The sequence below is a fragment of the Podarcis vaucheri genome (genome assembly GCF_965113315.1).
Source record: "Podarcis vaucheri genome assembly, chromosome: 1".
In the NCBI taxonomy this organism is placed as follows: Eukaryota; Metazoa; Chordata; class Lepidosauria; order Squamata; family Lacertidae; genus Podarcis; species Podarcis vaucheri.
In genome coordinates, this window is record NC_138759.1 from 37,219,416 (window position 1) to 37,233,462 (window position 14,047).

Consider the following 14,047-nt stretch of genomic DNA (forward strand, 5'->3'; position numbering starts at 1 on the left):
TGAAGTGATAAATTGCAGACATAGTATGGTCTCATTCAATATGTAAATGTCTCCCATGCCAATTGGTTAAGAGAGTGCTTGTGCTAAGCATATTTCCACACAGGATTTGAGGAGTTTGAAGATGACGAATATTCCCAGCTGAAAGAAGCTTTTAGTTAAGGAGGCAGGGACTGCTCAGATCTTAATCTCCCCTGCCTTCCCCCCTCTCCCCCCCCAAAGAAAAATATATGCAATTGATTTGCACCTTTGGTATACTGCTGATGAACTATGGAAATTAAAAAGTATATGCATGATATATATACTGCATATATAATTCCGGTCAATTACCAGTAGAGAAGATAAGAAAAAAACAAAGCACATAAAATAAGTTAAGTATATGCTTGTGCCAAATGGGGCGTGAATGGTGCTTTACAGATGCACTTTGAAATGACAATATAACAACTTAATGTTGCTAGATTTTTCCACTTTGTGTTTTATATATGTAGGCCCTGCAGTAGGGGCTGAATTGTGGTTTGTTGCTGGGTATCTACTGAGGTGGCTTTTGGGGTGGGAGGTGGGGGAGCATTATCTAGAGCATCTGTACCTTATTAGAAGGTAAGGTAGCTGAGGTTCTTAACAAGGTGAATCTCCCTACTGAAGTGAAAATAACATCTGGTTGTAACTGTGGAATATCATCAAAACCATTATGACCTGGCCCTTGAGCCCCTTTGAGTTATGTGCCTGGGAGGAAGGGAAGTAGTATGGGTGGGGGTGGGATCATAGTTGGCAACTTTCCCCCTTTTTTAAGGGAAATCCTATTCGGAATAAGGGAATTATGGGTGGGATCTCAGTGGTGATGGGCAGGGGAGCTATGGCATTGGAAGGCAAGTGCGAATATTCAGCAGAAGAGGCATTGCCATCATAAAATCATTAACACTTCTTAGCTGCTCCCCAGAATGCAGAACTGGGGTGATAATGTCGGTTGTCCCTCTCTTCAGTGCTGCTGGTAAATGCCAGGCTGGTCATGAACATGTTTTATGTGTTTTAATCTGTGTTACAAAGATATCTGCAAATGTGACCCGAGGCTGGCATTTCAGGTTCAAAATCTCACCCAATCCTTCCATAGGTTTTCACACAAACACCTATAAACATGTTAGGATATGCTCTGAGGTTGGTATCTAACTCTGAATTTGAGATTTCACATGCAACATATGTTTTCAACGTAATTCTCCAAATGCCTACTTGACCTCTGCACCTACTTAAAAGAGAGGGAACAAAAATTGTGTATATTATATTGAATAGTGTGATAAATTACATTTGGTGTTCATTATTAGAACTTTATGGAAGAACCAAGCTTGAGCCCCTAAAAGTCCAGGAATGAAAAATGTCTTTCAAATACTGTGCTTTCTTTGCTTTTATGCATTCATAATTGTCATTTTGCTTCCAGCAAATCAGTTACTTTCTTTACTAGTTGACGTAATAACACATGCTGGTAGTAATCCACTTGACACAAATCTCTTCATTTTTCTAAAATCTCCATCTGTGATTCAGGCTTATTGAAAAAGCAAAATGCAGAATATTAATTTTCTGCTCTGCTTTGCTGGTAGTGAGGATGATGACAACAGAAAGCTTTTATATTTGGAAATGGTACCCCCAAGAGCTGAACATGGCTGTGTACTGGATTTTGTAACTAGAGATTGAGGATACTGGACTTTGAGTAAAAGAACAAAACAAAAATAAACTAGATCCAACAAGCCTCAATCTTGCCTGTCTCTGCTATAATCTAATGCCTTCTTTGATATAGAGACATGAAAACAATTGATTTTAAGATGCATGAAATAGGCCAGATATAAGTTGATTATAAAGAATAAGGAAGTGCCCAGACATCACAGTAATACATACGACTTCCTGGGAATACATAAAGTACTGTAATAAACAATGGTTTGTAGAACTGTCAATGTACTTCTTGTCAGGACTCGGGGCATAGGCCTATGGCTAGGGATGGACAAATCTCCAAATTTTGTTCCTCATTTCTAAAATCTTAAATCCAGTTCTTCACATTTTTTGAAGAATTTGTGAACTTTTTAAAAAAACTCCCCACAAAAAAATTTCAGCATTCAGTGTGGGGATTATGTAGATTTGAATGAGCCCAGCCTGGGCTGAGCATAAGTGGAAGGTTATGTGTCAGGTTCCACATGATTAAGTGGGTGGGCAGTGGTATGGCAAAATGTTATTGCACTGGAAGTGAGACATGTGGTGAGAACATCACATGAGTCTTTCACCATGTACCCAATTTAGTCTGAACCCATGAACTTCAAAGGCAGGCCATTGGTTCAACAGGTGACAAAGTAACTTTGTTGCACTGAGTACCTTATGGGATATTCCTGCACTACATTTTCCACTTTGTTTTCTTCTTGTAGTGATTTAGCTGGTCCACAGGGAGGCAATAGAGATAAGGAGATAATTCCTTAATTTATTTTAAAGGGAAGTATTTGATTTAACTTTCCAGATACCAAAAGTGCCAGAAGTTGAATAATTAAGCCTTCATTTTTGTTGAACTCCTTAGGTTTTGAGAAGGGAAACTATGTCAAGACAGTTTTGTAAACAGAAATGTATTTAATATCGTTAAGTATAATATTAATATATTAACAAGTATAAATTATGAATTTATATTTTTAAAACTTTACAATGTTCTATGTTCAATAGCTATATTTTATTATAATCAGATTTATTAATGTAGCATTGTAGAGTTGGAAGGGACTCCAAGGGTCATCTAGTCCAACCCCCTGCAATGTAGGAACCTCAGCTATCCAAGACAGATGGCCATCCAACCTCTGCTTAAAAACCACCAAAGGAGGAGAGTCCACAACCTCCCGAAGGAGACTGTTCCACTGTCAAACAGCTCTTACCATCAAAAAGTTATTCCTGATGTTTATTCAGAATTTCCTTTCTTGTTGCTATCTGTGGTGGGAGCTTTCTTTCTGATATTCACTACTTTTTTTTGTTCAATGTGCTGCATAATGATTCTTGCACGGTACTGCAGAAGGGAATAGCAAACAGCAGGTGCAGAGAGGCGGATTTGATCAGGCTGTGGCACGAATAAAGAGGCAGGAATAAACTTCACTTGCCCAACCCTGCACTCAAGAGGTTGCTATTTATACTACAGCAACAAAAACCTTGCATGTTAAGTGCATCCATGCAATTCAAGTCATATCTAGGTTGACCCTTACAGAGAGCAGCTTTGAAAACAGTGACCATGTGAAGGGCCTTAATTCAGTGACAGAAGAAAGAGCAGGACAGATTAACATATGTACAGTATGTTCTCATGGATATCTACTCACAATGTTCACAGTGCAGACTTCCTAGAAATCAACAGATTGGTGATGATAAGAATGATAAGAGACTGGAAAAGGCTTTGTATCCCAAAATATTGTTTTTAGCATTTATTGAAATGCTGTTTGAAACCTTAATAAATTTTTACTAATAAATGTGTATCCTGATTTTCAGAATGTTTTCCCCAAGTTAGTGAACATTTAAGCTAAAAATAAGCACATAACATACAAAACTTTCCAATAAAACACAGAAAAAAACAAAAGAAAATACTGATAAGTGAATGCTAGAAACCAACAAATAATAAAACAAGTAGACACTCAGATTGCTATAGCCAACACCAACAAAATAAACCAGACTTGGAAACTAAGTCTTCCTTTGAGATATAGCCTGCAAAAAAAACAGAAGTCTCCAAGATATTTTCAGAAAGCCTTCAGCGTTGTGATCCTACACAGCCTGGTTGGCAATGAATTATCAGTGTCCTCAATATAATGAGAACACAATGTTCATCAAATTGTGCTTTTGAGAAATTCCACATATATATCAGATTGTCCTAAAAGACTTAAGGCCAGAGTAAATGCCAGTCACACATAATTGCTCTTATAAGAAGCAATTCCTTAAATAAATGAACGGACATTTGCTCGGATGATAATCATGAATTGGCTTACAACAAAGGTAGCAGCAAATACAGACACACACAAAGAGCAAGAGCGAGGGAGTGTATAACCAGCTTCAGGAATGTGCCTAAAGCTGGAGCAAGCGGAAGCATGTCTGTACCCCCACACCAATCAAAGGAAGAGAGAGAGAAATAATAATTCCAAATGTTTCTTCCTCTCTAGGAGAGGAGGGGAAATGACATCATATAGAGCCCTCCCTACCAATTGTACTTCAATGGTCTGAGTATTTTAATGTTCCATTATTTTAATGTTGTATTTTATTTTTGTTTTTAAGTTGTAATCATTCATCTTGTTTTTATTATTGCTTGTAAGCCGCTCTGAGCCCGGCCTTGGCTGGGGAGGGCGGGGTATAAATAAAAAATTATGATGATTATTATTATTATCTGCCTATTAGCAATATAGCTCTGTGGACTAGGCCCCTTCTCATACTAGCAATAATATGCATTTGTTAGGTTTGGCTGCGAATGTCCCACAAACTGAAACGAAGTCATATAAGGCTTTGTTGGGCATGATAACCAGTTCTTTGAATCATGCTTGGAAACACTGACTGGAAGAAAGTGGTGCTGTTCTAACAAGGAGTTTCTGTTCTCCCTTTGACCAGCTCTCTGTTCCCAAGTACAGGGACTGACTCATCCCCCTTCACCGAACTACAGCTAAATACCACTTTGCAAACTGTTTTTGAAATTGTCAGAAACCCCAAGTCAAAAGTTCCACAGGGCATGCACAGCTATTGTGGTTAGGCAAGCCAAGCTGTACTACAGAAAAATTGTTAGTCATCCTAGAATAAGTGTGGTTCTGCATTCACAGAATGATTGTATGTCTTGCAATTCCTGATTGGCTGGAATCAAAGTTGACGCCTTCCTCGTCACTTCAGCTCTTAGCCCGGCACAAGCAGGAAGTTTAAGCAGGGAGTTCACTTCCTGTCTGCTGGACTCACAAGCTTGAGGAGGCTACATCTATAGAATGTTTGCTCAATTATAGATTATTTTTTAAGCAGAAAAATATCCTGTCTGAAAGATGCTGTTAGTTATGTCTGAAAGTGGAAATTGAGCAGAAATGGCTGTATAAAGACTAGACTGATGTTTTCAAATACAGTGCACTTTCAAAACTTACATTGCATACAGTTCTCAGGCAGAAACCACAGCAACATGACTAATCAAAACATTTGAAGAATGTAATAGTCAACCTTTAACACACTTCTCATTGCAGCACATTGCACAAGCTGGTGAATGGTAAACAGTGTGCTTTACAGCTGACGTAGTTGCACTTGTGATTACCGGGATCCAAGATTACAGACAGTGACACGATGGAAAAGCCACAAAGTTGATCCTATGTTCAGAGATGTTCTAGGATTGTACAAGAGTCAAACTGAAAGAGAACTGCTGGGATCTTAATATGAAGTTTCACCCAACCCCCTTTTTTAAATGAAAAAGATTTAAAGCAGGATTTGCTTTTCTGGATAAAAGTCTTTTTCAAGAAGATGTCTGAAAAGCCATCTGGACTGAATAAGACATTACCGGTATACTGTGTAACCCTTTCAGTGGACGTATCAAGTAAGTAGCTAATCCTTTTGACTGTAACAAGAATAATCTGAAACAGGAAATGATTTTTTTCTGTGAAAAAGCACAACAGATTGAAACATTTGTTTCTTTAAGAAAATAAATTATATGGTGATTAATTTAAGGATAAGATGGAAAAGGTTAATGTTCTGCATTCTGTGCTAGGTATGAATAAAGCAGAAGTACAGAAAAACAACATTGCTAAGCATTTGATCACAAGTATAATAAATGTGTTTTGTTCTTCTTACACTTGGAAAACTGTGTCATTCCAAGCCATGTTGCTAAGATCTATGGGGTCATTTAGGGTACCTCTACCATGCTCAGATTTCTGAATCCTGGAATGGTTTGATACACAGAAGCATCAGTCATGCAGTGTTTTGAAATATGACTAATGAAAATGTTTATGTTAAAATTTAAAAATGGCACAAATTTAATTGGGAAAGTGTATGAGGCAGGAACTGTTTTTGTGATATTTTGGGGCACATAAATAAAACAAAAATCCAAAGGATTAAAATAAAAATATTTTGTATTGTTAATGCCATTTTAATAATTTATCCCCATTTGTTTTACTTATTAAAACAACTGTATATCTTTTGAATAATGGCAGATTGACAGTCAAAAGTGACATGGTAAAAAGCATCAACTCCACAGTGCCTTTTAATTGCTTCACTGTAGACTATTTGGAATAAATGCTGATGTTTTCTATCCCAGGTAGGTTTTGCCCCATTTTAATTATGCATCAATAAATAAGATTTAAACTAAAATATTTTTCTGATAATCACTTATCTCCAGCTCTGTCCCCAACAGTGGGATCAAAATGTTTTCCACAAGGCTCACGCCTATCTAACCTACTGCCTACTGCCTGAAATTTATTTTGGTTTAGAAGCCCTTAAAGACAAATGTTCCATTGGGCTTACCCTCACAAATTCCCCTCAAGCCATCAATTTATTACTCCCATCTCCATGTTTCACCAGTCCACCCAGCTCATAAACTAGTCTCCATCCACGGGAACACTATCAATCCTTTGTGTTAGGTTTAGGTAGTCAGGTTTGTGTCTTACCAGATTTAGTATTTAAAGTTAATATTTACTGGTGTTCTGTCCTGGAACCTGAAACAGGAGCTGATGGCATTACAATCAGCTTCCCCCACCCTGATCATTAAAGAAAACCCAGAATAGCTGAATGGAGACTGAATGTGCTCTGTAGCCATGGAATGCTGACCAATGATGTGGGCAGGGCAGGTGATGGAAACTGGGTGGGAATGGAATGGACTATCCTGGAGGATGGCATAACTAACTGGAATACTAAACAGAACACTCCATACAGCAATGTCAATTTCAGTCTCTCTCTCTTTTCAATTGTTCCAATCTTGTTTGCGCTCCTGTTTGTGGAAAAGATACATACGTGTTATTGTTGTTGTTTTTTTTAAGAAGTCCACATGAACAATCAGATGCATCTTTGTGTTCATATCTCCTAATATACACATTTTTGTATGTTGTCTAGTATGTGGGATTTTTGCAAAATATTTAATGGAGTGTATTTTGCACATGAGTTTCACCAATATACCCTTTTGTGTGTGTACGTGGCATCACAACATTTGGAGAAGTACAAATTTCTGAGAACTGTGTTTCAGTTCTCATATTGTTTTCGGAAGCATGAATGTGGTAGGTTCAAAATAAAATGCAAAGTGAACTAATTTCATCTGCCATCCCTAATCTCGGCTTTGTCTGACATACTTCACATTTTATACAATATTTTACAATCCACATATCTTCCCAATTTCCATTCAGTGGTAATTAAAATATAACTTCTTGTTATATTTTACACTTATAATGATATTGACACATCACATGTCAGTCAGAGTAACTAAAGATTTCCTAAATGATGTCTGCCCAGGACAGTGACATGTGACTGCCTGGTCCTGTGTGAGGTGGAAGAACTGCCATTGTCTTCAGGTTCTCTGCATACTTCCATTTTCCTGGTGACTACAGGAAGGATCTGCCACATAGTCACCACTATTTAAATAAACTATAATCTTACGTTAATTATATTATTAACTTCTTTTGTGACTAATAGCCTCACTAAAAATGTCATGCAACTCTACAAAAAGAGCCACTGTGATGACCCAGTGTGCCTGAATGTGGCCTTTTTTCACAGCAAATCACAGAGAGTAATTATATACAGAATGTTCTGAGTAGATGGTTCCTACTTAATGATGGATCTCAGAACCATAGATTACAGGTTTTAAAAATAATGAGCTAAATCCTAACACTAGAATGACAGTTCAATTTATATCCTAGAACATGATCAGCAGATTTAACAGAAACTATATTTCATATAATGCATGTTCAGAACTGCAGCTTTGAAGGTCGTAACACAATGTTTACTGATTAGTTAGGGTTTTTTTCATAATGCATGTCGTGATCAAAGGCCTTCCTAAGGCAGTTCACAATAAACACCAAGAAAAAAATTTAAAGGGTGCTCTATTTTATGCAGATTTAACCAAACACAATTAAGAATGTTAACTAACCTCCAACCTGTTTACCCCCATTCCTAAACACATTAACCCCAGTTGAGGGGATCCAATGTACCCAACCATATATGAACAAGGTTTGCCTTTCATGCTGAGGGAAATTCTCTGAAATATTAAAAATGATGGTGTGTATACATTCACCAATAGTGAAAACAAACAACAATTTATGTATATAGTCCCTGTTAAAATATGTCTCACATGGTGGGTCTATCTGCAGAAAGCTGCTTGTCTCAAGGATGTGGTTGCCTCATGTGTAGGAATGAACGAAACAGCCTATTTCTGTCCTGTGTCAGTTTCTCCTACATGCAAAAATGTGTCCAGGACACTCTGTTCATGTGCAAACTTTTAAATAAAAGAGTGAACACTGAACAGTTCTACTAAAAAACAAACAAATTAAAAACCAGGTACTTATGAGGTAGTCCTTGGACTGGCTTCTTTGCACTGTACTGCAACTGTACTCTCCAGAGGCACATATTTCCCCCATACAATATCCTAGGAAGGGACTACACATTATGGCATATGGTTGCTACCAAACACACATAGGCATGTCATAATGTCAAAGTTGTAATGTCTTTACAACCGAATGGCTCAGGCTATTGACATGATAACCCCTGAGCCTACCTAGTGGCAGTGAAGGAAGCAAAGAAGGCTTACTTTACTGCCTCGATTGAATCATTATGTAGTCCGGCAGAGCTTTTCTGGGTTGTACGAGGCCTTTTACAGCCTGGCCCAAAGGAGGTGATAGAACCAATGGTACCTCACTGTGACTTGTTTGCAAAGCATTTTGAGGATAAAATCGCCTGCATCTACCAATACCTGCTGTTATAGCAGATGAATATCATGGGGTGTCCAGAGCAGAGTCTAGTCATGTTGTGTTGGATGAGTTTCAGTTGGTAAGGCTCAAGGATGTGGACAAGGTGCTCGGATCAGTCAGGGTGACCACTTGCATTCTAGACCCTTGCCCCTCTTGGCTGATAAAAATCAGCAGGGAGGGAACAGGTGGCTGGGCCAGGGAGGTGATCAATGCCTCTTTATGAGGGGGTGGTCCCTGCCTGTTTGAAGGAGGCAGCGGTAAAACCACTCCTTAATATACCTTCCCTGGATTCGGAAAACCTAACCAACTACTGGCCAATTGCTAATCTCCCTTTCCTAAGCAAAGTTTTGGAGCAAGTGGTTGCAGACCAGTTCTAGGCACTTTGGGAAGAAACTGATTTTCTGGATCCATTTCAATCGGGGATAAGGCCCAGAAACTGCTTTGGTCACCCTGTATGATGACCTCGGTAGAGAGAGAGACAAGGGAAATGTGTCTCTGTTAATTCTTCTTGACCTCTCAACAGCTTTCAATACCTTTGACCGTGGTATCCTTCTTGAGCAACTGTCTGAACTATGGGTGGGTGACACCGCTTTGCGGTGGTTCCAGTCCTACTTGGATGGCCGTTCCCCAAGGGTGTTACTTGGGGAATGCAATGGTGTTCCTTGTGGGGAATGGAACCCCACATTGAAGGTTCCACAGGGCTCAATCCTATACCCCACGTTGTTTAACATCTACATGAAACTGCTAGGAGGTTTGGAGTACGTTGTCAGCAGTATGCTGATGGCCCTCAGCTCTATTTCTCCTTTACATCTGCAGGCGATGCAGTGAAAGTGCTGGACCAGTGTCTTGCCTTGGTAATGGACTGGAGGAGAGCCAACAAACTGAAACTCAATCCAGATCAGACTGAGGCACTGTTAGTGGGTGGTTCCCTAGACCAGATAGGTGGGAGATTGCCTGTTCTTGATGGTGTTATACTTCCTCTGAAGGAGCAGATTCATAGAATCGGGATAATCCTGGATCCTTTGCTGTTGCTCGAGGCTCAGGTGACCTCAGTGGCCAGGAGTGCCTTCCATCAAGCTTTGACTGGTGGCCCAGCTACGCCTCTATCTGGACAGGGATAGCCTACTGTTGTCTGTTCTCTGGTAACCTCAAGGTTAGATTACTGCAAAAAACATTCCTTTTTAACCAGGCCTTTGGTTGTTTTGATTGGCATCCTATGCCCTTTTAAAATATGAGGGTTATTTTGGTGGGGTGGGTTATTGGGTTGCTGTTTTTATTTTGATTATATATTTTGTGGTTTTATATTTTTATTTTCTTCTGTGAGCCGCCCAGAGACCTCTGGTTATAGGGCGGTATATAAATTCAAATAATAATAATAATAATAATAATAATACTAAGAAATTAGGTGGTCAGAGAACTGCCTTCTACATATTTTTATTTTTATTTTGTTTTGCCTTCTACATAGTGTAGTTGCATTGTCCCCATGGCTCTGCTGGTGTGTAAATGACACAAACTAATGCTCAGATTTACATTCCAATTTGCCCATGAGTCCACGAGGCTGAAATGGTTAGGTCCTCGCCTCTGAAATCCTTACCAATGAGTTAACCCTGCCCTGTGGAACTGCAGTCATTGGCAGAGGAAGAGGAGTGGGGGGGGGGAGTGCCCCGTCCCTGGTAGCGCGATCCCAGTAGAGTGCCATCGTGGCTGCCTGCACTGGGCGCCCCGCCCCTGCAGGCAGCATGCCCCACCCCCATGATGCACACCAGCCCCGCCCCCTGCCTGCTCTTTGCCCCCCCCCCAGTGCCGGAGCATGAAGCTCTGCCACTGACTGCAGTTATACACATATGGATTCTCTGCTTCCATCAACCTTTATGCTAAAGAGAGAAGGACCATAACTAGCACATGTACTCACTGGAGAATTGTTCATTTTAACTAAAAATTTTGAACTGCTTGGGAGCTCCCCTGGAACTGCTTGAGAAATATACATACCTTGTAAATTAACGGTTTGGCCATATGTTTACTACATTACTTCATAAAGAGTGCCATTTCCATTTCCCATTTTTGGAGTGATGCAGCAAGCTCCAAAGGCCTTTTAAAAAAAAATACCTCATTAGGACAGCTTCTCCCTCCTTTTAATTTGTGCCTTTGGCATACATTGGTACCTCGGGCCAGAAATAATACCTTGAGTCTTACCAATTGAAACTCATCCAACACAACTTTGCTTCAGGATGAGAACAGAAATTGCACGACGGCGGCGCGGCAGCAACGGGAGGCCCCATTAAGCTAAAGTGGTACCTCAGGTTAAGAACAGTTTCAGGTTAAGAATGGACCTCCAGAATGAATTAAGTTCTTAACCTGAGGTATCACTGTACATTGGTTGGGAAGGGCTGATGCAAAAGAGGGCAGGACTCCTGCACCTTTAATAGTTGTACTGAAGAGATAATTGTATGACAAGCTACACCTGCTAAAATTCCCCTCTTACATTCAAGGTGAAAGAGCCCTGTCCTTGTTTGTTTGTTTGTTTTTAGTTAATATTTACATATACTTTGTATATAACTGAACTTACACTCAATTACTTAATATTATGTAGAATCAGTGAGCTAGTCAGAAATGTAGGTGTCCCTGAGAAATACTTCATTTGTGGTCCGAAACACTGGAGGTGTCACCCACCTCAAACCCCCCAGTGTAGCATCAGACAGATAAGGCTTAGACTGGAGACACATAGACTCAAATGGCTGCTCAACCATTAATTAAATTAAATAACATAAAATAAATTAATTAAACTCATTGTCCCTTGGTATAAATTGTTTTGTAGGATTGTGGTGAGGAGAGTTGAATCCTGAGCACATTGGAAGAAGGAATATAGGAAATATTATTAAATGCTGGGCGGTAAAATTAGCACTCCTTATACTGCCCTTCTAATGTGATGTCTTTGCTGCCCACATGCTCACATAGATTGGCTCTTCAAGTGGAGAAAACACGACCACCTTGACTAAGGATAATTGTTGGACTCCCAACTTCCAGCATCTTTGGATGGGGCTGATAGGAGTTTAGAGCCCAACAGCATCTGGAGGGTCACCCTATCTCTGACTTAGGCTGTGTACACCCCCCCCCCAATACATTTAAAGCATTTTCCCTTTTCCTACAAATAACCCTGGAGATTGTCGTTCACCCTCCTAGAGTGACAATTCCCAGCACCCTTAACAGTTCCCACAAGTCTTCGGTGGTGGGCGATGTGCTTTAAATAGACAGTGTCTGTGCAGTATATGCAGTTGGAGAACAACCTGCTGACCCAACTCGCCAGGTGCACTCACTGCCCCAGATGGACGGAATATAAATAATAATATTTTATATTTTTTTGGGGGTAAAAAAACATAATGAAGGCAACCGCATTTCCCTTCTGAAGGCCCCCTCCCCGGCCCTTGTAGGTGGACCTGCAGTTCTTATACAGTAATCCCTGCCCATTCCCCAGGCTTGTTGGGCCTGAGGGGAGCCACCCCGTTGTCCGAGCTACAGCTAGGAGGACCCTCCGCTCACCCAAGAAACTTGGTTGTCGTTAATAAAATCGCCCCCTCACATCCCGCTTTAAAGCCACAGGAGCCAGTGGGCGGCGGATCCCGCAAGGTAATGGCGACTCGTGGGAAGAAGAAAGGTTTTGATTTCTGTTCCTCTCGTCCAGTCCCTCGTTCGCCTGCTGCTGCGACTCAAGTTCGCTCCTCTTTGGACAGGAGAAACTGGGCCGAGGGGGGGAGACATGTGTAGTATATGATATGAGGGGAGGTCGCTTCTTCCTCGTTTTTAGCGAGGAGAATAAAAGTTCGCCCTTGCGCCCTGAGGAACGCGATAGGGCGCTTCCTGTTGTTGTTGTTGCTGCTGCTTCCAATTCAACCCATCCCGACGCTTCCCCAACGTTACGGAGAGGCGAGGAAGCTGAGGGAAAACCAGTCCGAGAAGTAACCGGCGGCGGGTAAGAAAAGAGCGTAGGAAACGCCGGCGCGAGCTTGGCCTCCGCAGCGCCCCCTCTGCCGGCCCTCGGTATCTCCCGGAGTCTGCCCGAGCGTGACTCCGAGGCTGACGGGCTCCTCCCCCTCCCGCTCCCCTTCCTCCCCCTCCTCCCCCTCTCGTGTCTGTGGCGCTCGCTTCCCCGTCACCCTCCCCCTCCCGCTCTTGTGCCGGGAGGATCAAGATGGACGGGGTGCGTCGCTGCCTGGCGATGGACTGAGGGAGGTGAGCGAAGGACGCCGGGAAGCTGAGGCGGCCACAGCGGCGTCTGAGGAGAAAGTCTGCGGCGCCGCGGAGAGCGAGCGAGTCACTCACTCGGGCAGCGGGGAGGAGGAAACAAGAGCGCGGCGGGGCCTCGCGGCGGCCTTTCCTAAGCCGCCTGACCGGGTCACCCTGCGAGGCCTGCGGCTGCCAGACAACGCGAGCGCCGCGGCCCGGCCCGGGTAAGAAGAGGAGGCGGGGAGAGCTTGGGGCTCCGAGGCAGGCGGTTCCGGGACGGCTCCGCCGCTGGCGGGTCGGGCTGGGCTTCGGGGTCCGTGTGGGGAAGGCGGCTGGAGGGGGGAGGCTGGAGAGAGGCCACGCCGAGTCCAGGCGCGGCGGGGCTTGGTAGGCCTGGGGAAACGGAGGGTTTGGGGACGGGAGGGTAGCGAGCGGGGTCGCCTGTCCGGGCTGCCGCGAAGAGATCTGGTTGGGGCCTGTGGGCCTAGTAGGAGGCGAGGCGAGCAGGTGCTTCTTCCTCGGGGCTCGCCTGAGCCCTGGGCTGCGGGCCCTGTGGAGGGGAAGTGATCGGCTTCCTCTCGGTGCCTGAGCTTGTGGCCTTACGTTGTTTTGGGTTCTCCTTTGTGACTAGGGGCTGTAATGCTAACCGTGTCTACTCGGGAGGGAATGCTATTGAGCTCAGTGGGGCTTACTCTCGGAGAATTGCGGGTGGGGTGGATTGCAAGCCGGATCTGTAAAAGTCAGTGTAACATCCCTGGCTGTATTGTCTGGCGTTGGCGTTATTCAATCTCGTCGTAGAAGGTCGGCAAATAATTATATCACGAACGTGTGAAGGCACCTCATGGTCAGGCTGTCGGTCTGTGTAGCCCAGTGGTTATCTACTCTGACCGGCAGCGGTTCTCCAAAGTCTTGGGTAACTTCCAGCCCTGTTACCT

General features: G+C 42.6%; 1 protein-coding gene across 12 annotated transcripts in view; it reads left to right on the forward strand.

The window, feature by feature from the left end:
• The first annotated feature begins 4,977 nt into the window (after positions 1 to 4,977).
• Positions 4,978 to 14,047, forward strand: part of HECTD1 (HECT domain E3 ubiquitin protein ligase 1) — a 62,002-nt gene continuing 52,932 nt past the window's right edge. For 3 of the 12 annotated variants that reach the window (XM_082202113.1, XM_082202114.1, XM_082202118.1), the window contains exon 1: positions 4,981 to 5,539. The gene's annotated coding sequence lies outside the window, so the exon portion shown is untranslated. Of the gene's footprint in view, positions 5,540 to 13,084; positions 13,337 to 14,047 lie in introns of those variants that run through there. The other 9 variants (XM_082202116.1, XM_082202119.1, XM_082202124.1 and 6 more) reach the window with 7 other exon arrangements.